General features: G+C 43.0%; 1 protein-coding gene across 1 annotated transcript in view; it reads left to right on the top strand.

Moving 5' to 3' along the window:
• PKNOX2 (PBX/knotted 1 homeobox 2) overlaps positions 1 to 27,779 on the top strand; it is a 109,115-nt gene that overhangs the window by 45,278 nt on the left and 36,058 nt on the right. Inside the window, exons 2-4 of the mRNA XM_063178371.1 lie at positions 11,602 to 11,667; positions 21,076 to 21,227; positions 21,542 to 21,617. The gene's annotated coding sequence lies outside the window, so the exon portion shown is untranslated. The remainder of the gene's footprint in view (positions 1 to 11,601; positions 11,668 to 21,075; positions 21,228 to 21,541; positions 21,618 to 27,779) is intronic.

The following is a 27,779-nucleotide window of genomic DNA, read 5'->3' as shown; positions in this document are numbered from 1 at the left end:
GAGGCATGCAAGCAGCCAGGCCTCCACTCCCAGCTAGGAATTCGAGGTGAAAAACTCCCTTTTTGGGCCCACAGGCTTGTTTTTCCCCCAGTTTTTGGGGTTTGGGGGATATTGCTGCCACAGGAAAGCGTCACCTGGGTAAGTAAATCCCCGCGGTTCCTTCTCCACCCCACGGAGTGTCCCACTAACATCCACAACGCCCCAAAACGGAGATTTTCCTCAAAATGCAGCAGGATTGTGGCTTGGTCCTCTAGAGAAATGAAATTATGCAGCATCCCTGCTGTTTTGGGAGAAAAGACTGGAAATTGTTATTTGTGGCAGCACCAGGGTGCCACGTTCTCTCTGTCACCTGAAGTTTTGCAGCTGGGACTGAGGGGAGTCCAAAGCATCAGCCTGAATTGTGTTTTAAGGAAACTTAACCCTTGTTAAACTGGTTGAGGTGGAACTGATTCAGCTCTTCCAAAGCTCCAAACGCTTGGGACAGCGTTGGAAAAACATCCAACAAAGCCACAGCCCCCCATGGAAACCCTTCCAGCCCTCAGCACTCCTCTGATGCTGGCAAAAAGTAATTTTATTGTTGTTGCCAGCTAATTAGTTGCAGTACCTCTGTGTTTTTCTGGTACTGGGAGGGGATTCCCTCTTCCGTTTTTCCTTTGGAAACTCAAGTTTAATGATTGGAATCTTCCTTTGTGATGAGGAATATTGATGTCCCCTTCTCACTCATGATCCTTTTATTGTCACTCAGCTTTGCCTAGCTGAACATTCCCTGTGCTGCTGATCCCAAATTTACTCCTTATTAATGAGTAAAACATTCTTTATTTTCCTTTGAGTGTGGCTTTTCCCTGTTTGGGCTGAGCAATTTCACTCAACACCAACTCCAAAAGTTGCATTAAACCTTTTTGAAGCTTTTGCTGCCACTGAACTGGGGATTCTCTGGCTGAGCATCATTAGCTCTGGGCCTTTTAACTATTATTATTATTATTATTATTAGTAGTAGTAGTAGTAGTATTACTAATGGATTGCAGTGTATTTTGAGCAAGTAAAATTAATCTCAGAAGCTTTTTTTAAAAAAAGAAGGATGCAGAAATGAATTTTGTATCAATTGGCCCTGGGTGATCAACTCCTTGCCCTGATTCCAGGAATTATCCACGGGGCAGATTCCAAGGCTGGGTGGTGAGAGGTGATTCCACAAGCCAGGACTAATCCTTGTTTTTAATTTAAAAGTCACTTAGATTATTGAATTAGAGAATAATGTACCTTATTAAATTATAGAATTGTTATCAAATTAGAAAATAATTTCTATCTTAAAATTAACTCTGCATTTAAATTTTAAAATTTATAAATAGATTAATGTATAATCTATTGTTGGGATATAAGTGATATGTATTACTACAATATATTATGTAATATATATAATATATAACATAGCATATATATAACAAATATAACATGTATATTATATATAACATATATATAACATTAAGTATCATATAATATAAAATAGATTAATGCATAATCTATTATTGGGATATGACTAATACATATTACTCCAATATATATTGTAATATATATAACACATAACATTTATAACATATATATTAAAAATATAACGTGTATATTGTATATAACATATATATATAACATTAAGTATCATAATATATAAAATAGATTAAAGTATAATCTGTTATTGCAATATAAGTAATACATATTGCTCCAATATATGGTGTAATATATATAACATATAACTTATATATAATACATATAACATGGATATGATATGATATGATATGATATGATATGATATGATATGATATGATATGATATGATATGATATGATATGATATGATATGATATGATATGATATGATATGATCCTGGCTTGAGGATGCATCCAGCTGTGGGAAAATATCTGTAAGGATGTTAAACCCTGGCAGAGGTTTGAAATGTAGGTTTTTTTTTTGCTCCAAAACCCTCCAACCCACCAAAACACAGATGCAAAACCAGGGATTTAAGGATTGAAATTAGTGTAAGGTTTAATTCTGGTATTTTCAAACTCCAGAGTTTATGTTCCCATGGCAACCGGTATTTTTATCCTCTTGGTTCAGCGCCTGTGAGATGGATCTGTTGGGAAATGTTTTCCCTCTGGGACCCATGAAGATGTTGGGGTTGGGTCAGAAGAAACACAGAAATAAATCCCCACCAGCCAATAAGGAGAATATGCAGGATTCTGGAGGTTGTCCCTTTCTCAACAAACCAGAAAAATACAATTTTGGGGATGCTTCAACCCAACAGTCAATGGGTGCTTGTGCTGCTCTCCAAAATCCACCAAAACTTGTGCTGGAAAAATCTCATTTTTCTTTCTCTGTATTGTTGTTAGATTCTCTGCTTTGGGATGAGCTTTATGGGCTGAGTTGGAACTCCAGGAATTGAAAAAAAGTGAGGGAAAATATCCCAAATTTAAAATGCAGCAACATTATCTAGACCCAAAAGAGTCTTTTTCTCTTGGAAATTATTTATATTGAGCTGCTTTTGCTCAGTCAAATCTCATAAGCACTTATTACCTGACAATGTTTGCTGGCTTGCTTCATGTTATAACAATTTCTCAAGCTTTTCAGATCTGTTATGCATGGTAATTTTATTTTTTTTTTCCCCGCTGGAGATGAACTACTTGGTGGAATTCCTCAAAAAACAGTAAAAATGGGGGAAAAAAAGAGATTTTGTGACTTTTCCATAAATGGACTTGTTGGTAGGAACTGATACCTGTGGATTGTGTTGGCAAGATGAGATGGAGCAGGAGAGAGAAATGCAGATTTCAAGATGGAAAGGACTTTTAAAACTGCAGGATTTTGCTCCTAAAGCCCCAAATGAGGGAAATTACACTCAAAAAACAATTCCAGAAATTTAGTCAAAATCTAGATTAGGCCAAGGTTACTCCCCTCTTCCCTTCATATTAAAATCCTAGATATTAATTAATTTTTAATACTATTTTTTTTCCTGTGACCAGGATGTTCCTAGCATCAACTGGCTCCTAACCGTGGGTGAAAACACTGAATTAAGGAAAAATTACAGATTATTGTGCTGTATTTTTTCTCTTGCCTGCCTCAAACAATGCTGTTGGCATAGAAACAGCCTTTTGTGGAAAGGTCACCTGTGAGGAGGGTGGTTGAGGTGTAATTCAAGGAGATTACAGGGGATTAGGCTACACTTATATTTATATATTTTTTATAGAGTTAGGGTGTGTGCATATCCATATATTCATGGACACCTGCATAGCTACATTTATATATATATATATATATATAATTTTTTAAGGAAATGTGATAAGGCAGCAATATCCAGGAAGCTTTGCTAAATTAAAAAGTCGATGATGAAGGGGATGGGTTTTTTTTCCTATTTTTTTTTTTTCTCTATGTGTTTTTTCCCCCCCCCATTTTTCCCCCCTCTCCCTGCCACATGTGGTGGGGCGATATCAGAACCCAGTGCTGCTCCTCTGTGTTTTTCTCTTGGCTTTAATTAAACCTCAGGCAGAGCTGGAAAAATGTGGCGAGACGAGATAATTGCGCTTATTCCCCGCGCGGGGCTGGAGCCCGGGCTGGGAAAAAAAAAAGAGAAAAATAGAAATTTGGAGGAGATGTAAAGGTGATGGAGGGTGGCTGAGCTGCACCATCGAGGATGATGGAGCTGTGAGGTTTGGAATGAGAAACTTGGCTGATTAAAACTACCGAAACTACCAATTTTCATCCCATTTTCCAACTCTGTGTGTCTGCACCCTGCCCCTGGAACCAGAAAAATAAGCAAAATTCTATTATTTTTTTTTAATTTTTTTTTTTTTTACTGTGACTGCCCTGTATTGCTTGTCTTCTATTTGCTTTCTTTTCCTATTTTTATTCCATTTGTTTTTTTGGTGTGGCATGGGCAAGGCAGGAATTTGAAAGGTTAGATCACTGGATAATTGCATTTACATTGGATAAACCCCCCACACCCTGTGCACGCGTTCTCTGCCCTGTGGTAAAAACCTCCCAGTTCCATTTCATCCCCAGTTCCCCCAAACTGGTGCCATCAGTGCAAAATACAGGGAAAATCCTCCCAAAATTCAAATCCCCCCCCAAAATTCAAATCCCTCCCAATTTCTCCTTTTTTTAGAGAAGAAAAACCATCATTTTTTGAGGGTTTTTTTTTCCCCACTATTAAGGAAAATCGGTGCACTGGAAATGGTTCTGTGTGGTGGAAGGAGCTTCCTGCACCCTGGAAATAATTGGCAAAAAAGGGTTCAGAGAAGCTACAATATCAAAAATCCCTTTCTCTTCTCTTGCCATCAAGCTATAACAGACTGTGGTAGCAAATATTTGGCTCAGATTGCTTTTGGGTGATTACAGCTTGTCAGAAAATATTGTTTGCATCCTAGAGGAAATATTGTATTTTAACTCTGTTTTCATTCCAAGAAGTCAAAATATTGATTTATATATATGTATATATTTTTTTTAATTTTAATTTTTTTTCCTTTCCATGGTAAAATTCCAAAAGCATTTTCTGTTTGGACACATGGAAGCAAAAACTATCGGCACCGTCTGCAGACGTGAAATGTTTTGACATTTTAAAATGTTAGTTTCCAATTGACATTTCAGCATAAAATAGCATTAAAATGGCACCGAGTGAAGCTGTTGATTCAAACCAAAAATTAAATTTCATTGAGGCATTTCAAAACTGAATGTTTTTCTCCATTCTGAACTAGCACTTTGGGAAAAGGAGCGTTTATTGCTGAAGAAATAAAATATTTCTCCCTGGTTTTTGGTATTAAATAGTCCTGACCCACTTGGTGGTGGTCACTGCACTGGGCCACCCTCAGCTGCCCACTTAGGGATGAGACAGCAAAAAGGGGATTTTTCTATCTAAATGCAGTTTTGGATAAATCACCATGTATTCCTTAGCCAAAAAAAAAACAAAAAAAAAACAAAAAAAAAAAAAAAAAAAAAACCAAATAATTCACATCAACTGAAAAAAAAAAACCCAAAAGTTGCATTTATTCCCACATTGGTTGATGGCCAATGGCATTGGAGGTGGGATTTTCCTATTCAGCAGGGAGCAGCTGTGTAGGAGATCAGCCAGTAATATCTCAGAGAGAGCTGAAAAGCTGCAGCAAGGCTCAAAATCACTCTTATTTCTCTCAGTCCTTGCAGCTCCCATTCCATGGGAAAGCAAACTTGGAGCGCTGGGTCTGGTATGGAGAGTGGATTGTGCAGCTTCAGCAGCTCCCAATTTATTCATTCACTCAGTTTCATGTTTGATTTCAGTTGTTTGTTTGGCAAGTCATGATTTTGAGAGGGATTTGGTTATTTTGGAGGATTCTCAGGAGAAGGCAGGGAGGGAATTTGTAAGGTGTGGTGGTTTTGGTGTTTCCTGTGATGCTGGTGAGAAGATTGGAGGACCTTTCACTCCTCTGGCTTGGAAATGGTGGGGAAGATCTTCTAGTGAGGGTTTTGGTTGGAGAAACAGCATTTCTGAGTGCCCAAAAGCTGGTGACCTGCTGCAGCAAGCCTCCAAATCACTTTTATTTCTCTCAGTCCTTGCAGCTCCCTTTTCATGGGAGAGCAATGGGGGCAGACTTGGAACACTGGGTCTGGTATGAAGAGTGGATTGTTGTTTCAGTAGCTCCCAATTTATTAATTCACTCAGTTTCTTGTTTGATTTCAGTTATTTGTTTGGCAGGTCATGATTTTGAGAGGGTTTTGGTTATTTTGGAGGATCCTCAGGGGAAGATGGAGGGATTTTTGCAGGGAGTGGTGATTTTGGTGTTTCCTGTGACGCTGGTGAAAAGGTTGGAGGACCTTTCACTCCTCTGGCTTGGAAATGGTGGGGAAGATCTTCTAGTGAGGGTTTTGGTTGGAGAAACAGCCTTTCTGAGTGTCCAAAAGCTGGTGACCTGCTGCAGCAAGGCTCAAAATCACTTTTATTTCTCTCAGTCCTTAGAGCTCCCATTTCATGGGAAAGCAGTGGGGGCAGACTTGGAACACTGGGTCTGGTATGAAGAGTGGATTGTAGTTTCAGTAGCTCCCAATTTATTAATTAACTCAGTTTCTTGTTTGATTTCAGTTATTTGTTTAGCAGGTCATGATTTTGAGAAGGTTTTGGATATTTTGGAGGATCCTCAGGGGAAGACAGGGAGGGATTTGTAAGGTGTGGTGAATTTTCTCTGATGCCGATGGAAAGGTTGGAGGAAGGGGCTCTCCTTTCACTCCTCTGGCTTGGAAATGGTGGGGAGGATCTTCTTGTGAGGGTTTTGGCTGGAGAAACTGCATTTCTGAGTGCCCAAAAGAAGAAGGTAGAAGAAGGCATTGCTCCTTCTCATGGTTCTTCTTCCATCACCCCAACAAAGAAAACCAAACCAAACAAACCCTTCCTGGTTTTGTGTTTGTGTCCTCTGGTGGTGCTTCTCCACTGGAAATCCTCATTTTTCCTCCCTGAGATGTTTTTACCCTCTGACATTTTCTCACAGACTGCTCCTCCTGGAATAGACCTCGCAGCCTCTTTCCACAGGTTAGAACTAAGAAATGTTGAATAAAGAGGCGATTTAAGCTTTGGGAAAAATTCCATATGAAAAATTGCCATTTCCACTGGGTCACACAATGGCTCTTTAGAAAGATCTCAAGTTTGACCAGAATTGATGGCCAAGGCTACAACTGCAGAGTGTGCTTTCCACCCAAATTGCCAAACGAGGTTATAATTAGTCCCTGGAGATTTCTTTCAATATCTGAAATCACTTAATAGTAGCATTTGATTTTTATGGCAGCCTTTAGGCAGTTGGCCTGAGTCCTGCTTCTGCACAGTGCGGTCATCAATGCAGGGCTGGGTCTTCTCTGTAGGATCAACAATTTACTCATTGCTTTGTAATCATTAACTCAGGGCTGGTGTTTGAAGGGTTAATTGATGTGTTACCTGCTGCTGTTGTCTTCATCAATACAGAGCTGGGTGTTCTCTGAAGGGTCAATGTTGCTGTTAATGTTGTTTAATAACAGCTTAAAATGTGTCCGTAAGGGCTTCTGGGGGAAATGGAGCATCTATTTCCAAAATTTTTCCACAATTTGCCTTTTTCTTGCTTGGAATTTGACTAAAAATAAGGAAATTCTCAAACTGCATTGGGAAGAAATGCAATTTCAATACTTTCAATGCAATTGCAATACTTTCTTCAAAGAAAGTATTGCAAAATCATGGTCCAGGAATGTCTTAATGTTGAGTTCTTGGGCATGAACATTATGGCTTCCATTTGTTTTCTTGCAGTATTAATTAACATGAATTAATGTGTCAGTACTGTGGGTTGATACCACACCTGACACTCCACAGAGTAAATGCCAGATCCATGCTTGCTCTTTCATTTTGATGGGAAGAATCCCCCAAACATGCATATTCCCACGAAAGATGGAGAAATGGAAAGGGAATGGAGATGGAGAAATGGAAAGAGAAATGTCTGATTTCCTGGAACTGCATTTTTCATGGAGCACCTCTGATTTTTTCGCTGTGCTCCGAGCCCGGACATTGGCAGTAAGAACTTGTACCAAGGGGTACTGATCACATGCAGCTCAAATCCATCACAGCCTTACTGCAGGCTATTAATACTTTATTAACTCCATTTAAACTCTGCCTTAATGCTCCTGGTGTGACAAGTGGCTCTGCGCAGAAATTATTAAGAAAAGCCGGTTTTTAATCGAATTATGGAGTAGTGCTGGGACATGCGTGCAACCCACACTGTGCCCTGAGTAGCCAAATTTCTGCAAATATTCTGTGTGCATTTGCATGCAATAGAATATTGGATCTGGGGGGGATATGCTCCCAAACTATCCCTGGAAAATAAGAGCTTCTCAGGAGGTTGTTTCCAGCCGAGCCAACCCAAAGCCTGGGGTTTTGCATGAGCAGCCGACACAGGACTGAATTTTGCAGGGGTGAATATTTGAATCTGAATGTCTTAGAGTGACTCTGGTCATGGGAAGACCCTGAGTTTTAGACATCTATTCCCATCACAGCAAGAGAAGAGTTTTTCTGGCCTGTTCCTACCTAGGGAGAAATTCAAAGTTTGCATGGTGAAAAATTTTTGCACTGCTGGAAGATTTCTGCCTCAGAGATGAGAACTTACATTTGCTCTTATGGCTGCTCCCCTTGTTTAATCTCAAGCGCTCCCTTCCTGCCCGAACACAGAAAAATACTTCTAAAATTCATTTTCTGCTCCTCTTTTCATTTTGCTGTGATGGTTTTTTTTGTCTCTTGCTGGTCCCTGAGTATGGAGAGTCAAGGCAGGACATTAATATTGATGCTGACCTCGGTTATTAGGAGCTGCATTTCCGAGTGTGCCGGCAGCATATAAATACTATTACTGGGTAATTAGTGAGCCTCAAGCTGAGGCTGGATTGAGCAGGGCTCTGTGTCCTACTTTTGGGATTGGGCTTGGTTTTTTTTTTGTATTGGGCTGTTGGGGTTTTGGCCCAAGAAAAATCCAAAAATTTTGGAAATGGAAATCCTGACTCGGACGCACCTGGATGCTCAATGAAAGAGAAAGAAGCAAAACAGAGAGGAAAAAATTGAAGAAAAAGTATCTTCCAAGGCTTTTCCTTTTCTGAAAACCTCCTGTATTTGAAATACAAAATAATAATTTTTAAATTTTGTATTTTTTTTTTTTTATTTTAGTTGTTCCTGTCCTTTCTTGCTGGATTTCTTGGTTTGCAATTTCTCTTCCCATGCCCCACTGGAATTTTACTCCTCTGGTGCTATAAAAGTTTGGAAAAGCTTCAGTGTTGCCAAAGGGCAAATGCAGCCAGGATTCTCTGGTTGGATGCACCTGAAAAATGGATGCTCCTTGCATTCCTCACTCTCCAGCCCTTTCTGGACACAGAAAACCCTTTTATTTTATTGTCTCCCCCATTACTTCTCCCCAATAAATACAAGAAGGGTTTTCCCATCCCGACAGAGATGGGGAGCCATCCCCAGGGTCACCAGATCCTTCTCTTTACCCCATAGTGTGGCTTTGATTGAAACACCATGTGAATAATTTAGGGGTGTTTTGCATCTTTTATACCTCTGAACTTCCACTAAAAGGGGTTTTGAGTTGCTGCTGCTGGCGAAATAGCGTCTGAAGGTGAACAACCCCTGAATTTTGCATGAGCTATAAGGGCTGTGAATGGGGAGTTGGGCTTTGCCTCTGAAGTCAGGTGGGTTTAATGCATGAATTTCATGAATTAGCGCGGGAGGAAAGCAGTGGCTCCCTGCTTTGGGGGGTAAATCACTGCAGCTCACTGGGCCTGGGAGATCACTGAAGGTTTTGGCATCACTGCACCTCCCTGCACTCAGGGTTGCAACCCTAACACTTGCCCCGTGTTACTGTCCCCCCTTTTTATTTTAAATTTCAGCTCATTTGCCAGCTTTCCCTCTGCATGGAGATGTTTTGGGTCAAATCATCCCATTTTCAGACCTCATTGGCCAAGGCTTTGAATAGTTTTTCCAGGAGGAGGTGCAGCCTCGTCAGTGGCTCCCCTGCAGGACCATTCCTGTGTCCCCCTGCTTGGAGTGGAGGCTCACAGAGCACTTCAGTGGCACTGAACTGAAGGAGGGGAGGTTTAGATATCAGAAAGAAATTGTTCCCTGTGAGGGTGCTGAGACCCTGGCACAGAGCTGCCCCATCCCTGGCAGTGCCCAGGCTGGCCAGGGCTTGGAGCACCTGAGACAGTGGAAGGTGTCTTTGCCAATCACAGGGAATTGGAAGAATCTTTAAGATCCCTTCCAACCCAAACCATTCTGGGATTCTCTGATTCTCTCAGTTCTCTCAGAGCTGACTGGCTCCCAGGGCTGCATGAGCAGCAATATGTGGGCTTGACAGGGTGCCTGTGTCAAGCTGCTGGAAAAGATTTAAAATTCCCCAATAATTTCTTTTCCGCAAAACAAATGAATCTTCAGAAGGGCCTTTCCTCACAGTTGCTAAGCCATTTAATTTATCTGAGTCATTTACAATTTGTGATGGGCCTGTTAATAGCCTGATGCGGGGATCAACATCACTTAGACGTGGGGGTTGTTTTCTTTCTTTTTTTCTTTTTATTCTTTTTTTTTTTTTTGCCTTTTGGGTTTTAATTTCTTGCTGGATTTGCCCCCAGAGGCACCAAGCTGTGTTTGGAAAACGTCAGCTCTGTCTCCCCAGCCCCTTTGTCATGCTGGTGCAGCTCGGGCTGAAAGCACAAACCACAGCCCACCCATGGGGACGTGCTGCCCTGCTACTACTTAACTGCTTCAAAGTACCTGTCTGTGATATGAAACATGCCATAAAATCAATATATTCCAGATGTCCCAGCGAATTTCCCCTCAGCTCCACAATCCACCTGAAGGCAGTGCACGCAGCGAGGTTCCTTGGTCCCTGCTGCCTCTCTCACTGCCAAAGCAGCATAATGTTGGCTCGTTTGGGGTTGCACTTTGTGGGGTGGCCATTACCAGACCAGAGTGGTGACCCCTGGTTCTGCTCCGTCCTGTGTGGGGTGAAGATTTCAGTCACTGATGTCTCAGGGGGTGATTTCCCTCTGTGGGATTGGGGGAAATGGGGTTTGCACCCCAGGTTCTGCTCCATCCTGTGTGGGGTGAAGATTTCAGCCACTGATGTCCCAGGGGGTGATTGCCCTCCGTGGGATTGGGGGAAATGGGGTTTGCATCCTTAGGTTTGCTCCGTGCAGTTTGGGGTGAAGATTTCAGCCACTCGTGTCCCAGGGAGTAATTGCCCTCCATAGGATTCCAGGAAATCGAGTTTGCATCCTTAGGTTTGCACCCCAGGTTCTGCTCCGTCCTGTGTGGGGTGAAGATTTCAGCCACTGATTGTCCTCCATGGGATTGGGGGAAATGGGGTTTGCATCCTCAGGTTTGGGGGTCTTTGTCCAGGAGGGGATTTCTGTCTCCATTCTTAGATGGGGGATCCCCAACCTCGGGGTCTGCAGGATCTCTATCCTCAGGGTTGTGAAGGTCCTTGGGTTCTGAGGCTCTGCATTGTCACGGTTGCTGGATCCCCATTCTCAGGGGAGCTCACTCCTTGAAGTTTGTGGGTCTCTATCCTTGGGTTTTGGAGGTCTCCATCTGCAGGGTTGGGAGATCCCTTTCCTTGAGGTTGAGGGAATTCCCAGCCTTGGGGTTAGGTGGATTCTTCCTCGTGTTTTGTGGAGCTCCATCCCTGAGCATCTTCACCTTCAGAGTTGGGAGCATATCTCCATTTTTTGGATATGAGGATCTCCTTCCTTGTGTTTGGAGGAAAATCTTCAACTTTGGGGCTGGCAGATACATCTGGGGTTGGCAGAACTCCATCCTGGAAGGTTCTCCATCTCCAGGTCTGGGTGATCTCCACAACCTCCACAACCTCCTCCACACCACAACACCCACGTTGCTCAGGGACTACCCTTGGACAGCTGCTGGTTTGGGATGATGGGCACCTCTGTGAGCAGAGCAGGCTCCCAACCTTCCAGCCACTCAGCAAAGATGACCCTAATTTATTTAAAAGCTTCAGAGGGATCACGTTGGGGTGTGTGTTTGCTGTTCAACTGGGTATTTCCAGGAGACACAGCCAATAATTTCCTTGGTATGCTCTGTGCAGGTCCTGGTTGGCTGGGAGGACCATGGAAAAGCTGGAGTAACAACCGTGTAGAAGGCAATGAAGAAGGTACAAAAGCTAAAATTACCGTTCGTGGCTAATACTTTGCACGGCACTAATTAATTTTTAAACAGCCTCGCTGGGGACCTCATTGCTAAAACATGATGTTTTCTTCTCCGGAACCATAACTGTTAACTCCAAACCAAGCAGAAGAAAGTCAGGAAGGATGAGGAACCACGGGACCATTAGGCTGCATCTGAGTTGCCTGACCTGATGGCCAGGTCTGATGGCACTGTGCCTGGGGGGATGCTCTGTCACACCCCTCTGAAGGGATTTTTTTGGGCTGGGGAGTAAAATCCATTTTGCTGGGAGTGCAAAGTGTTGTCTGAGCTGCAAGCATGCTGGGAGGAAAGGGAAAACTACTTTTGATTCTGCTCTCACCTGTCTCACTTTCCCTACTTGTGGCTTTCCCTGAATATTTTTAACCATATTTTATTACTGGTCTCACAAACCTCAAACTGGGGGATTGCTGTCATTGCACTCACCCACGTGTAAGTTATTTAATTCAGTCTTTGTGACTGTTGAAAAAAGGCTTTCCTCAACGTTTTCATTGCTGCTGACATCTAGATCAACACCCAAATTTATTTATTTGACATTTCCCATTTCCAATTAATCTGTGAAGTATTCCTCCTAAAATGGTCTGAGCTGGTAATGCTTTATCTTCCATTTAATGTTTAATTATTCTTTAATTATTTGGACACTTTTCTTATCACCACTTCATGTCCACCTATTAATTCCATCCTTTTAAATTTCATTATCTCCAAAAGAAGGGAAACTCAGCAAGCTTCTGCTAAGTTTAGTTTGAAAAATGTATCAAGTTCAGTAGTTTTACTCACAACCTCTCTGTTTACTTCTTTATTTTAAAATTAAGAAATGTGGTGGTAGCTTGGGGCGAATATTTTTTGATATCCTCTGGGTCTGATGGTACCAGAATCCAGCCTGAGCCAGGCTGAGTGTAGAAAATGACAATTACACCATTGAAATATATTTTTTTTTTGCTGTTGGAGGGAGCCTTTGCTGTGTGCCAGTAGCAGCCCTGGGGTCAGGGAGGGCTGGGACTGAGGGGAGCACACGGCCCCCCCAGACGGGGAGATTTCTGTTTCCATATGGAAAAGGGATGTGGCATCTGGTTTCACTCCCAGCAGCTGGCAGCTTGAAGCCTGTGTTTTGCATGGTGTGGAGTAAAGAGAAAATAAAGTGTCGAATTGTTTGGCATTATCAAGGATTTCTGCTCCCCAGGACTCCTGCATAAAGAGATGGAAATTTTAGCTGCTGGAGCCAAGAAACACACAGAAGTATATGAATTTATTACATTTTATCTCATTCCCTTGCAAACAGCGCTGGAAATGTCAAAAGATCATCTATTGTTTCATCGTTTAGAAAGAATTTTTGTTTTCTAGTTGTAATTTCCTTGATGCCTGGCTGTGGGGAAGGAAGAGAAATTGGAGCAGGAGCTGGCAGGTTGAACATGCAGGTTTGTCTGGCCATGGAGCTACATGCATTTAAATTTCTCACAACCCAGGTTTTTAATTTAACAAATGTAATTAAGGCTGGGGTAGGTACTCGGATTATTCATTTACTCCAGATGGAAAAAATTAAATTGAATGCAAATTCCGTAATCAGACGTGAAGTTGAGGATGTCGGACGTGATGGGGAAGTGTCAGCACATTAATCGGACTGCTTTCCCTAAACAGCCCCCAAATCTAAGAGCCAGGGATTATTTGAATAATTGAGGTGGCATTTGATAAGATATCTGATTGCTGATATCTCCTTAAGACGAAGCCCTAATTGTAATTCTCCATCAAGGAGGATTAATCTGCGCTGGGAATGGTGTGGTGTCACACTCCCTCCCCTGAGTTTTGGGTTTTTATCAAGGGCTGCCATGCCCAGGGAAGGTGCCAAAGTGATTTATCGCTTCTCCTGTTACTTTATCCTTGTGCCAGGAGGTCGTCAGGTAGCACAGCTTGGCACTGGGGATCTGGGCACCCAAGGCTGCCTGAGTCCCACAGAGCTGGGTCTGTATTTTGGAGGTGCCTCCTGTTGTTGGAGAAGGATGAATCCTTGCATCTTAATGTCCCTTCTTCAACAGTTAGACCTTTTTCCTCTGGGAAAGGGAGACAGAATGGAGACAAAGTGTCCCAGCTTCAGCAGAAGACCATGTTGGTCCCTTCTTCATGTCTTCAGGGCACAGTTAGACCTTTTTTCCTCTAGGAAAAGGAGACAAAATGGAGACAAACTGTCCCAACTTTAGCAGAAGGCCATGTTGGAGGACCATGAACCATCCATGACCCCAGTCATCATTGATAGGACCCAATCTTGGAAGACTTCTGGGGGTTGATGGACGTTGACTCCCAACTCAGTCTTGGCTGGGGTAGAGTCCTGGTTTAGGAACGGTGCCCCCAGTTTAGTGCTTCTACTGAGAGTTTGCAAACCACGCTGCCACTCACTGGATCCCCTTTCTCCTCCCCTTCTGAGGAGAATTCGAGGCATGAAAAGCAAAAATCATCATCAAAAAGATGGGTTGTAATGAGAACAATTTGCTGGAAACCAGAATAAGCAAACAAACCGTAGCAGCAACAAAATTAATAACAAAAGGGTACCAAAACAAGAGTGATTCACATACAAAATGCTCACCTTGAGCTAGAGCTGCTCCGGCTGGGAAGGGAGTCCCTTTCCTGCCCTTCCCCCCAGAACGATGTGCAGTGGTATAGAATAACCAGGTCCTGGCCATGCCCCTCCCAGCTGCTGCAGAAATTAACCCTCTCCTGGCTGGAACCAGGACAGGTACCAAGAGGAGTTTCCACTCAATCTGGCAGCAGACACTTGGTCATAATCGTAGAAATGTGGCATCTGTTTTGCTGCCAGCACCATTGGCTTCTCTTAAAACCAGGCATGGAAAAGTGGGGAGAGAGGGGTGGACTTTCCTCCTTGATTCCCACACCCTGAGTGAGATTAGAAAGGATTTAAATTGCTGAAATGACAACTTAAAAAAAAAAAAAATGAATTGACAATCCAGTCTTGTAAACAAATAATCATCATGGTCCTTCCTTCTCCCTTCCTCTATCTAGCAGCAAATGAAAAAAAAAAACAAAAGGGGAAAAGATGAGAGAGGGCAAAGGGATAAAGCTTGAAAGAGGTTTGAAAGAGTTCGCTGTTGTGTTTTTTGAGAGCTTGAATATTGTGAAACAAGCTGTAAATGGAAATTCTTCCCTGTAGGATGGTGATGCCCTGGCACAGGTTTCCCCATCCCTGGAAATGTCCAAGGCCAGGCTGGATGGGGATTTAGACCAACCTGGGATAGTGGAAGGTGTCCCTACCTGTGGCAGGGAGTTGGAACAAGATGAGTTTTAAGGTCCCTTCCAACCCAAACCATTCTGGGATTTCCTTTTTCTGTGTAATAGAAAATAAAAGGTGCTGGGGATAAAATAATCCTTAACTCTTCTGCAGTCAGTGGTTTGCCCAGAAGTGATGAGGATATATTAGATTTTTCCTGTCTCTAAAGCAAAGTGAAATGCAGAGATTTTTCATCTTTTCTCTTTGTCCTACTGTCCCACCTCCTCCTGTGACCATGTGCCAATGGCCACTCCTGATGGATTGGGTGCACGAAGGGATTTTAGCCAGGCTCAGGGCAGTGCATTCACAACCAGAAAGGCAAATCAAAGCAAATAATATCCCCTCAAAAAAACCCCAACCCGAAACACCCCCCAAACCACCAACCCCTCCCCAAAAAAACCAACAAAAAAAATCCCAACTTAAATCACTTGAGATAAGTTGGGTGTTATCTGAAGTTGCAAATTGCTTGTTTGCTTCTCCAGCTGGAGCTGTTAATTCAGAACAATTAACACACATTTAAAACCCAGACAAAGCATATGGAGGCAGTCCTTGGGAAAAGAGCCTCTTTGGGATGGAGTGCCTCAGTGGGAAATCAGGGTAACTCCAGTTTGGCTTTCCCCTTAGATCCTGGCAGGTGTTGTGGGAAATGACACAAATACCAGAGTTTGGACCCTCAGAACCCCTATTGGATTCTAGGTTGAGGGATGCTCAAAGCAAGACCCAGCTGGGTCTCTAGACCCAAAAGAAATCCAGTGTTGACATTCACTGTTGGGATGAATTTATCACTGAGACAGCCTTCACCTCCTGCTCATCCTTCAAATATTTCTTCTTGATGAAGAAATAACAAATCCTAGAGTGACTCCTAAAATAATGCCTGAATTTTTTTATTGGCCCTTTGCAATGCCATGGAGCACCTCCCTGGCTCCATCCTTCAGGCCTTTTGTGGCATCATTTTGGACACCTGCCATTTATTTTCTCAGGTTCCCTTTTGGTTTTTGATGCAGGTGAAGAGCAAAAGCCTAAATCTGGAAAGAAACCCCCAAAATACAGGAGTTCAACCTGCTTAAAATACTGATGTGGTGAGCTCAACCTGCTTAAAATATCTGTGGGTCAAGGAGCCAGGAGGTGAGCTCATTGCTGTTTTGCAAGGACATAAACCACTGTTAGACTTTTATGGGATGCTGTAGAAAATGCTGCAGCAGTTGTTGCATTTTTGCAGCCCAGTGGTGGCTTAAGGGGTGATCCATCCTTTCCTCCACCCTTGCCTCCATGTATCCATGTGTCTTTTCTCCATGTGTGTTCACCCATGCATCTGTGGAGCCTTGCATCCATGAATCCATGTATCCTTGCATTTTTCCATCCATCATTTTTGGTCTTATACTTCTGACCAGCACTGCACACAAATTTTATTTAGGACACCCATGAATTTTTATCACAAGTGAAAAAAAGTCCCACAAATCCAGATATTTTCCTCAGAAACTTTACAGGAATTGGCATGGCTGAAGGTGCAGCAGCTTCTAGCATCCCCTGCAAACGATGAGAAAATTAACTTTTCCATCTCAGAGTTGGCCCTAGGATTTTGGGGTTGGGGACCCCTGTAGCATGAGCCCCCCAAAACCTCCATGCCCCTGAGCTGTGAAAGCCAAGCAGGTCATCTTTAAGAGCTTTTCCTGCAAACCCTTTCCTGCTACTCCCCCATCCGAGGATGGATGTAGGCAGCATCGGCAAATCTGAATAACTAATCAGAGTCCTCATTAACCCCCCGCTGAGATGCTCAAACATTCACTTTGCTGTTTGTGAAGCAGGGAAAAAAAAAAAAAAAAAAAGGAAAAAGGGAAAAAAACCTCACAAGCCACCCTGCATTAAAATTGATCTGTTATTAATCCCACTGTTCCAGGCCTCATGGGCACCGAATTTTCCTGCGTCTGGCCCGAGGCTGAACAGTATGGTGCTGCTTCTGCAGGGCACTTTGCCTTTCCATTATTTATCAGCACAGTGGAGAGAGGCTGCTTTTGTTCCCTGGATCCAGATGTGTGCACATGCACATGTCTGGGGTGGGGATGTCCAATATTTCTCTGCGTGCCCCGTTTGGGTAAATGTGAGCCCCTACAGCAGGACTCTGCCAACAGATCTGTCTCTCCCAACTGTGTTTTGCCTCAAAGCAGCTTTGCATTTGCAGAAAAGATTTTAAAATATTTGGATGTATGGGCATGTTTGAAATCTTTCACTCTCTCTGAGAAAGGGTGGGGTTTGTGCATCACCAGTTTAACTTCTGAAATGAAAATATTATGTTCTTCTTTGCACCAGCATCTCCAAAACCTGCCCCCAGCCCTTATCCAGAGGCTGGAGAGAAATTGCACTGTGTGCCCAACACACCAAAGGTTTTTGTCACAAAAGTCCTCCTGGCAGATGGCAGCAGGTGTTGCCAAGGTATTTGGAGAGCCACGATCATCCCTTGGAGCTCCTTAAAGGGTTAACTGAAACTTGAGCTTTGATTTCTGCATTTGTACTGATTTTCACACCTACAGGGTTGCTTTGGTTGTCCCCAGGGGTGTGGAGTTTGGGGCCCATAGTGTGGCCCAGCAGCAAACTGCTGGCCCCAAAAATAAAAATAATTCAACAAAAATATTTAAAAATATAGTATAAAATATTAAAAATACAATATATTTTTTGTAAAATATTATATTTTATACAATATTTTTAGAAAATATTATACGAATAATATAATATTTAATAATATTATAATATTATATAAAATAATTAAACAAAACCCAGCATTACTGGGGATTTCACCATTTATGGTTTCCTTCTAAGTCAGAGGAGCTGACATTAAATTTATTAAACCATGATTGTCACAATTAAACAGCATTGACATGATGAGGCTGGAAGCACCATGGCCTGCTCACATTGGAAGAAACAAAGTGACATGCTGGGAAAAGCCTTCCTGCTTTAAAATCCTACACTTTTCACAAAAAATCCTGGTTTTTCTTTTGCTAAATGTCAGCTTTATTAGCATTCCCTTACACTTCATTAAAACTTGTTAGCAGGGATGCCCTTGGCTTTTTGCAGCTGGGGTAGAGCCTGTTGTCCCAGGGTACTGGGCTCCCAAATCTGCTTTGGATGCTGCTCAGACCAGCAAATCAGGATTTAGGGCATTTCTGGGGATTGATGACTTGTCAGAAATGGTGTCTCATTTTTGACCCCAGGGCTGAGTACCATGAGCAGCCATGGGACACCAGGATCCTGCTGCCTTGCATTGCCTGTGGTGGAGCATCTTGGAGGAGGCATCTCCTCCGTTCCCCTTCGCTCCAGGAGGACTTCAAAGGCCTTTGCTAAACTTCAAAGGATGCCTTTTGAAGTTGCTAAAAGTGCTCAAAAAGACTTCTCTCTCTCTCTCTCTCTCTCTCTCTCTCTCTGTGCAAGGGTGTTCAGGGAGATGTCCCTGGTGGGGTTGGCTCTTTGTGTTCTCCGTGATGGGGACAAAAACGGCGCCGTTTCTGCAGAAGGTGCACAATGGTTTTGTCCTAAATGCATGTAGCACCCAAGGCCTCAGGCCTGGCCACCTCCAAGGATGAAAATCAGTCTGTCAGAGCTCTTTTAACACTGACAGAGCCTTATTTCTGCTCCTTTTCGTCCAGCCCTCGTGTTTTGTTCACACAGCAAGCCCAGATGGCAAAAGTCTATCCTGTGGGATAGAAAAAAGTCTTTATAGAATGAAGGTGCAAAACATGAACTTTTCCATCATGATGTCAGGGCAAATCCAATGAAAATCAAGTCCAAATTTGTATTTGGCATCAGCCCATTCATGCTCCTCCAAGGCATGAACATTAATTCTTTACCCTAAATAACCTTAATATTTCACCTGCTGTTGTGGTGGAAGAGTTTTGGACTCAGGCCCTTCAGGTCTCCACATCTCTTGGCGGGACCTGCACTTGCCTGAGAAGTCAAGAGGCACCTTGATCATTTGTCTCTCATCAAATTTTCCACATTTGGAGGTTTCCGCTGTGTTTTGCCCTGAAATGTTCCAATTGTTTCCAGATCTCTCCTTCTTCATGCAAGTTTCCCCCTGTACCTCCTTTGGACCCACGTTCTTGGGGGAGATAATGGACACCTGCCCTGAAGGCACAAACCTGCACCTGTGGTTCTTGCCAGGGGTTGGGATGGAGTTAAAACCAGGGGAAACAGTTCTCATGGATCTCCTGTCTGGCCTTACCACACCAGACACGGCTCTCTGCTGGTGATGTGTAGCGGAGATGCATCCCTGGGGTGTGGGGGGGGGCACCTGAGGAGCTCTCCAGGGGTTCTGTGCAGGTTGGGAGATATCTCAGGTGTATATTGGGCATCTGAGAAGCTCTCCAGAGGTTCTGTGCAGGTATCTCTGGTGTATATTGAGCAGCTGAGGACCTCTCCAGAGGTTCTGTGCAGGTATCTCTGGTGTATATTGTATCTGAGGAGCTCTTTGGAGGTTCTGTACATGTTGGAAGGCATCTCAGGTGTATATTGTATCTGAGGAGCTCTTTAGAGGTTCCATGCAGGTATTTTGGGCAGCTGAGGAGCTCCTTGGAGGTTCTGTGCAGGTTGGGAGGCATCTCAGGTGTTTATTGTATCAGGTGTATATTGTATCTGAGGAGCTCTCCAGAGGTTCTGTGCAGGTATCTCAGGTGTACTTTGGGCAGCTGGTGAGCTCTTTGGAGGTGGTGTGGTGGCATATATCAGATGTACATCCAAATCATCAGTTCAGAAGGTGGAGGTGTGCAAGCATCTGCCTATGTTAGACATTTATCAGCAATCTGAGGAGCTCTGAATGGATTTTGTGGACCAGGGTGTTTGGGATGCATATTGAAATCTGAGGGGCTCTCTGGAGGTGACACATCTGTCAGAGCTCTGAGGAGCTCCCTGAAGGTGATGGTGCCGTGCTGGGTGTGTAACAGAGGTTTGAGGAGCTCCCTGAAGGTGATGGTGCCTTGCTGGATGTGCTGGGTGTGTAACAGAGATCTGAGGAGCTCCCTGAAGGTGATGGTGCCGTGCTGGATGTGCTGGGTGTGTAACAGAGATCTGAGGAGCTCTCTGAAGGTGATGGTGCCGTGCTGGATGTGCTGGGGGTGTAACAGATTTGAGGATCTCCAGCCAGGTGTGTTTATCAAAGGTGTCTGTGCCAGATGTGCATTGGTGAGGAGCTCTCCAGGGTGGGTTGGTACCAAGGTGATCCATCAGGGCTGGGCTGAGAGCAGCTTGCCAGAGTTTGTGTGCGTCAAGGGACATTTATTGCACTATATATATCTATAATATCAGGGATTTATGCTGGAATCTGAGGAGCTCTTTACCAGGAGATATATATCAGGGTGGATGCATCAAACATAGATTGGAGATCTCAGGTGATATTTCTAGACACAGAGGTAATATCTGGGGTGATGTTCATTGAGGGACAGATCAGATGGATGTTGAAGGTCTGAGGGGCTCACTAGAGGTGTTGTATATGGAGAGATCTGGTGAATTTTATCTCTTGTATTCCATTTTTTTTTTTTGCAGTCAAACACAAAACACCCCAGTGTGGGTGGCTGTGCTGGTCCTTGCTCAGCCCATCTTTGTTTTTCCACTGGAACTGCTGAGATGGGCCCAGAAATCCCAGTCCCATAAAGGGCAGATTCTTGGCAGCTGCAAAATCACCTCTAGCATATGGATGGACTTTTCTTTATTAATTAGTGTCTGGGAGCTCCCCCATTTTGGGGGTAGTGGCTGCTCCCCTGTTCACTCTGTGTGAGCCCAAGTTTAAAAACACCTTTATTATAAAAGGTGTTTTTAACGTAAAAATATTATAATTAACCAGGGGAATGCCAAATATTATATAACATATACAACATATAACATATTATATGTTATATATAATATATTATATATTATATAAACTACATAATATAAATGTTATATATTTATAATAAATAATTATATTAGAATTTATAATAAATAAATATTATAATTTTATTATAATTGACCAGGGAAATGCCAACTACCAGCATGAAATGGGGGCTCAGCCAGCCATCAGTGCTGTTTCATTCCTTTTTTCCCCTTTTTTCTCCTTTTCAGACCTGGATTGCAGCAGTAACCCTCAGTGTGATCCTGTGAGGAGCTTTCAGCACCCACCAGGAGTGGAAGAGGAGGGGACAGGACCACCTTGGCCTCCATCCCCTGTGCCCAGACCAAGGAGGAGCTCGCCTTCGTTTGCTGGACACATCTCGGTTCGACCTCTAAAAATTCTGATTTGTTTTTGTCCCTTTTTTGGAGATGTTCAAACCTGCTGGGGAAAATCCGTGACCTAGCTCGACATCAGTCCTGCTCTCACCTCCAGGGGATATTCCCACCTATGTTTTCCTTGATTTCTCCTATTTTCCCCATCATCCTCCAGAAAAAAAAGCATTAAGAAAGACTTGCCATCCATGACTCCACATTCAATGCACTTTCCTAGTGCAGACCTTCATCCTTTGCTTAATATTTCACTTTCTTATTTTATAATTTCTCTCAATATTAAAATATTTCATTTTTGCTTCCCCAGGTTGTGATCCCCACCCAGTTTTCAGGGCAGTGGGAGGACACTTCCAGGGCAGTGGCTCCCTGAGCACCCCCTAACAGTAAGGCTGCTTTGCTTTATATTATTTAAGCAATTATATGTATTAATTGTGCAATTATGTATATTAATTGAGCAGGATGTGGTGAATCATGACCTTGGTGTGGTTTATTTGGAGGAATTTCTGCTGTTTTCTGTTGATATAATTTAAATTGTATCAACCCTTTCCCTAAATGCTGTGAGCATTTCAGAGCAGAAACACTTATTTTTTAAAAATAAATCAGTCTGTGCAGGGAGTCTTGTTTTAAAGCTCAAGTGTAGATAACATATTGTTAAGAGCCCTACAAGGCATAAGCAGCCTGGAGAAAAACACAGATATATTTTTGTGAAAATACTCTGAAATATAGGTTGTTATCACTGCAAAATTTTGGCACAGCCGGCAGTAGGGTGCAAAGAAATGGCCACCAACTAAAAATAAATGAAATGCAGAGCTTAAAATAAGATGTACATGAAACCAAGGGTTTCACAGTCCTTTAGTCAACCCTGATCACTAAAATTAGGGCTTGACAGAGTGACAAATGTGCTTGATCCGTGCCAAAACCAGGACACCAGCAGGTGACACAGAAAATAAAACCCTGCTGGCTACAGCTTCCCTCCTGTAGGAGCAAAGAGAAATCTTTGGTCACTGAAAATGGGAGTGGCCCCTTCAATTTGCGTAAATATTCTGCAAAAGTGCCTGGTTTCACTTTAAAGTGGTTATATTTAGGTGGGGGCTTCTCAGGGAAAAACCCAAACTCTTCATTTGGTCCATGGCCCAGCAGAGCATCTTTTCTTTGAGTCTTTTCTTTTGTGTCTTGCCTCTTCCGAAAGTAAAGTAAGGAGTAAAGGAAGTAAAAAGTAAGAAGTAAAGTAAGAAGTCCCCTCCCATTTTAGTAAGAAGCAGCCAGAAGGGGCAGGATTATTTCCCCTAGGCTGCCCTTTGTTTCTTGCTGGTGTCCCTGCCTCAGCCCAAAAAAACCACATGGTGAAGGAAGTGATGAAAATCTCCTCAGCCTGATTTCACCCCTTTCTGATAAAGGTGCAGGTTGGGTTCATGTTGAAATTACTTTTCTGCTGACTGTAGGGGGGATTGGGGTCACCACAATGACACTTTTTGGGGGGATCCTCCCTGCTTGGTGCCCTTCTTCCAATCTGTATTTCAAAGTGAGTAAAAGTGATGCCTTGGAGTGGCTGCCTAGAACAGAGGCCAGACAGTTAAGAGGATAGAGTGGGAATTTGTGAAAGGCCTTTAACAGACGCACCTTGGACAGTCAGAGCCTCCCAGAGGCTGCACCCAGCATGGACAGTGGTCAGAGTTTTTCAGGCAGATTTCAGTTTGGTCCATTGTCAGGGTTTGGAAAGCCAGGAGTCTGCTAAGGAAGGCAGGAGCCTCCCCTGAAATGGAGAATGTAAACCCTCCCCACCCCTCCGAATTGCTATAAATTTTAAATCAAGGGGCTCTCAGGCAAAAATACGGGAGCAGAATAAAACAGTTCTTTAATAGGGAAGAAAACAAAAGGATAAAATAAACAATGCAGTACACTAGAACAACACTGACAGAGTCAGAACCCAACCTGACACCCTGTGGGTCAGGGTGTTGGCAGCAGTGCCATTGGAATTGTGGCTCAGTCCTCCTGCAGTGTCAGGGCTGGTTCTGCTGGAGCAGGGATCCTGGAGAAAGGTGCAGTCTCTGCCTCTGAAGATCCAGGGGCAGAGGCAGCTGCTGTTCCTCTGGGGAATCCAGTGGAGAAGCTGTGCTGGTGTTCCAGAATCTCCAGATTATATCCAGGTAGGAATGCTTGGCTGGTGTTCCAGAATCTCCAGATTATATCCGGGTAGGAATGCTTGGCTGGTGTTCCAGAATCTCCAGATTATATCCGGGTAGGAATGCTTGGCTCCTCCCCCTGGGCTCACATCTTCCAGTGGGATGCTGTAGTTCTTATCAGCCATGCAGGGACATTCAATAGGTGTTATCAGCAGGTGTTATCAACTCCTCCCCGAGGGAGGAGTGATTGTGGTCACTCAAAGAGAGACATAAGGAAAACTGCCCACTTGACAAAGGTAATCTGCCATACATATGGTAATAGAAAACATCTTGCATTGCAATCTGGAACATCCATTTACATATCGGGGTTAATTCTTCAATTACAATGTCAGCTAATGAAGTCTCATTCCCCCAGTTTGCTCCTCCCCAATTCACCTTTATTTATACTTTTCTGGTCCTGAGGTTGTTGGGTGTCCTTGGGTTCCAGGCCCAGAGGAATTGTTTTGTCTGACCAAGATGTGAAGACAGGAGCTGACGCTTCATATGGAGTTAGTTATGCACTAATGCAGCACAGGATTTGGAAAATATAAAGGCTAAAATCTCAAGGCATCAAAAGTACTCAGTGCCCTGCCATGTGTTTTGTGTGGGTTGGGTTGCTCTCTTTGGAGGAGCTGTGGCTGTGAGGACACAAAGTGCTGGAAGCTTCTCCAGCAAGGAAGTCAAACCAGAACTGCTCAGCAAATTGTGCCAACAGGGTGCAGACACCTTCCTTGAAAGGCACAGGAGGATGTGATGGTGGTGGGTGTCCATTAAATGACCTTCTGGAACACTGAGCTGTAATCACTCTAAGTGGTTAATGATAGAAATTACCTGAAGGCTTCTGAGGAACAACTTGGTTTCCCTTGGCTTTCCCCACTGTGTGTTAGAGCCCTCAGTTTCCAGGCACCAAACTATTTCAGCTTTCCTTCTCCTGAAGCCCCTATGACCACAAGATGCACCTCTGAGGCCAGGCCATACCTTTTGTCATTGTGCAAAAAAAGTTGTGAAAATAATTTAACATATCTGTCTCACACCGTGAACACTTTCCAATCCTTTTTTGATCCCAATTTCCTCATCCTGTTGAGTTCAGACCAGGCTGAGATTTACTCCCATTTGGAGTAAATGGAGAAGACAGTCTTATTAAGCATTACTAAAGGAGTTTGAAACCCATTGTAATTCCTTATAAATCACCATGTCATATTTCAAACTTCTCTTTCATCATTGAGGCTGGAAATATGGCCCAAAAATTGTTTTCACATGGGCAAATGAAAAATGTTTCAATTGTGGTGATTAATCAAGGTGTTCCCATCTCAATCTTTAGTGCCTTGGCTTGGGGTTTGGACAGGGACAGCTCCCTGTAGATGCCAGAAAGCCTGACATGCCTCAAGGAAAACCTTATTTTTGTTTTCTGGTCAGCAGAGTCATTTTTCATAGGGAATTTTACATTTTACATAGGAAATTCAGGGAGAAGGCAAGACCAGGAGGAGCCAGAGAGCTGCAAGAGAGGGATGTGAAATGAAAACTCAGTGAGTCAAGAACTCTGGTTTATCTACCTTATGGGGCTCCAGAGGGAGTTTTTCCCCCTCCCAAGGGGAAAATTTCCTAGTGTGATAGCAGGATACAGCAAGAAATGAGGCAGATTTAAGGGAGGATTTTATTTGGTGTAGTGTAGTACTGCTGCTTTCCTGACTTTCCCAGTCAGGGAGTCTTTGCACTCACACCTCACCTGTGTTTCTGCAGTTGGGTTCACTCTGCTGTTTTTAGCAAGTCCACCAAAAAACCAGGTATATGTCCATGTTTACTCATGGGGGTTTTGGGAGATTTACATAAATACGGTGAGATTTGAGTTGCAAAACAAACACCCCAGAAAGGAATTAAATTGAAATCTAAAAATACGGAGAATTGCAGTATTGATTATGGGGTGCTCATGGACTGCAGCAACGTTTACAAAAAGTCCTCGGTTTGTGGTGGGGTATGTGCCAGAATTGTTGGCAGTGTTGAGGTTGCAGGTGGGTCTTGCACTGACATTGGTCTGTTTTGCACTTTGTGGTATTTGCAGAGGCAGAGAAATTGGTTATTATTCAATAACTGTATTCCCCAAGTTAGTGCCCCTCCCCAAATCTCCAAAACTCCATGCAGCTCACTTGCTTCCCTGCTCCTGCCCTGTAGAAAAAAAGATTGGAGGCACAAAAGGCAAAGAGGGGTTGGGATAAGAACAGTTGGGATAAGAACAATTTACTGGAAACAGCAATGAGATAAGAAAATGAACTTGTAGCAGCAGCAATGCAAATAACAAAAATGCACAAAAGAGAGCCCAGAGCTTAACCTGACCACAGCCATGCCCCCAGAGAGCTCCCTCTGGTCAGAACCAGCATTAGCACACTGCTCTATCCTTCATGCTTGCTGCAGGAGAATGAATTCCCTCCTTCTCAGAAGAGAGAGAGTCCCTTTCCCCTGCCCCTGGCAATAGTATCAATAATAATAATAATAATAATAATAATAATAATAATAATAATAATAATAATAATAATAATAATAATAATAATAATAATAATAATAATAATAATAATAGGTCTGGTCAAGCCCCCCTCCAAGCTATTGTAAAAATTCACTCTGTCCTTTTTGAAACCAGGACACTGGTGAAGGATTGCAGGTGTCAGTTTGGAATGGAAAAACTTGAATAATGGTTTAACTTTTGCAGAGCAAGAGAGTTTTTGAGTGTGTTTCTTCTCAGCTACTCAAGCAACAGAGCTGATGTCGCCTTTGGTCTTGGGGCAGAAGTTTGTAGAATTCACAAATATTGCAAATATTGTGAGGGGGAGACGAGGGGCAACAACCAGTGGCACAACGCAAAGGAACAGCCTGAAGTTGTGCCAGGGCAGGTTCAGGTTGGGTATTAGAGAAAGGTTCTTCACCCAGAAGAACTGGGCATGGCTCAAGGGCAGCAGAGCTCAAAAAGCCTTGGGACAATCCTCTCAGGTGTGCGGTGTGACTCTTGGGATGGTCCTGAGCAGGGCCAGGAGCTGGAATCGAGGATCCTTGTGGGTCCTCTCCAGCTCAGACCATTCTGTGATTCTGTGACCTTCTCATGGCCAGTGTGGGGTTGGGATTTGGTGTTTGCAGGATGGAAATGTGGGTGCTCAGTGGCTGATTCCTGACTCATCGCTCTCCATGAGATGGAGAATGAAGAGCACAAGCCAAGGTTTGAAAGCACAGGACAAGACTTCAGACTTTGGACATTATTTGTTCTCAATTAATTTGAGATTGTTCTCAACTGTTAAAACATTCATCTGCTCCCTATTTTTTACAAGACAACCAGAACTATTTTTCTTTTGACGTTTCATGCCCAGCAAGAGGAAGTTCCAACATTTTTGGGGTTCCTCAGCTACGCTTCACTTCAAAGCTTTTTGATTTGCTGAAAAAAAAAAATCACAACTTGCTCTTTTGGGAACTTTTCTCGGGCAGAGGGCTGGCTTGCACAAAATTCAAGTATTCTCAGGTTACTTTGAAGAAGCTTCTTTGATGTTTCCCTGTGCCAGTTTGTTTTGGAAGGTGCTTTAATGGTCTTCCCCTATAAAAATAACACTTTAAAATGTATGTAGGTATCTCAGCTCTCCACTTAAAAAAATGAGCAAAGTTGTTTAATGCTGCTGTTCAAGGTACATTAACCTTGTCTGCTAAAGCTCTGACTGGCTCTTGCAGGTTTTATTCTCATGTTTATGTTGCAGAGATATCCCTGGAGCCTTTCAGAGATGGGTATCTTTGGAGAGGAGAGGAATATTTAGCAGTAATTGTTGTTCTCATCAGAAATCCACTGAAGCAGCTCCATCCTTTCTATGGAGATGAACTTGGGAGGAGAATTGGGACTTATTAATTAAATAAATACAAATAATAAATAAATACATGTAAATATTAAACAAAAAGAATTTAAATGCCTAGGTGAAAATATTAAATAAATAAATGCTCCTTTGGCAAGGTTTTTTTTGGCATTGTCCAACAGGGTGTTTCCCTCTCCCTTTTATCCCAGTGCTTATGTGCTGACCAATTGGTTTTTTAAGGAGAAAAACCAGAAAAGTCTGGTCTAGACTTTGTTCTACAGCAATGTCATGTCACTATTTGCTTCAACCCATCCTTGTAGCAGAAACACAAACTCAATTCCTCCTTTTTTTACCAGGCAATAACTGATAACAGGATACTGGGAGGGTATTGAGGTCAACATTTAGTAAAACCAGCATCATGGCCAAGAGCAAAAGATGCTCCCAGTGCAAGAAAACCTCCTGGAACTGGATTGAGGAAATTTGGCTATGATATATTCTTAAAAAAAATTAAAGCTATTTGATGGCACAAACGTTCCTGATCTCCCCAGATGAAGTGTTACATAAG

This window comes from Melospiza melodia, chromosome 29, assembly GCF_035770615.1.
Source record: "Melospiza melodia melodia isolate bMelMel2 chromosome 29, bMelMel2.pri, whole genome shotgun sequence".
Taxonomy (NCBI): domain Eukaryota; kingdom Metazoa; phylum Chordata; class Aves; order Passeriformes; family Passerellidae; genus Melospiza; species Melospiza melodia.
Note: the sequence above shows the minus strand (reverse complement) of the source record. Positions and strands in the feature narration are given on the sequence as shown.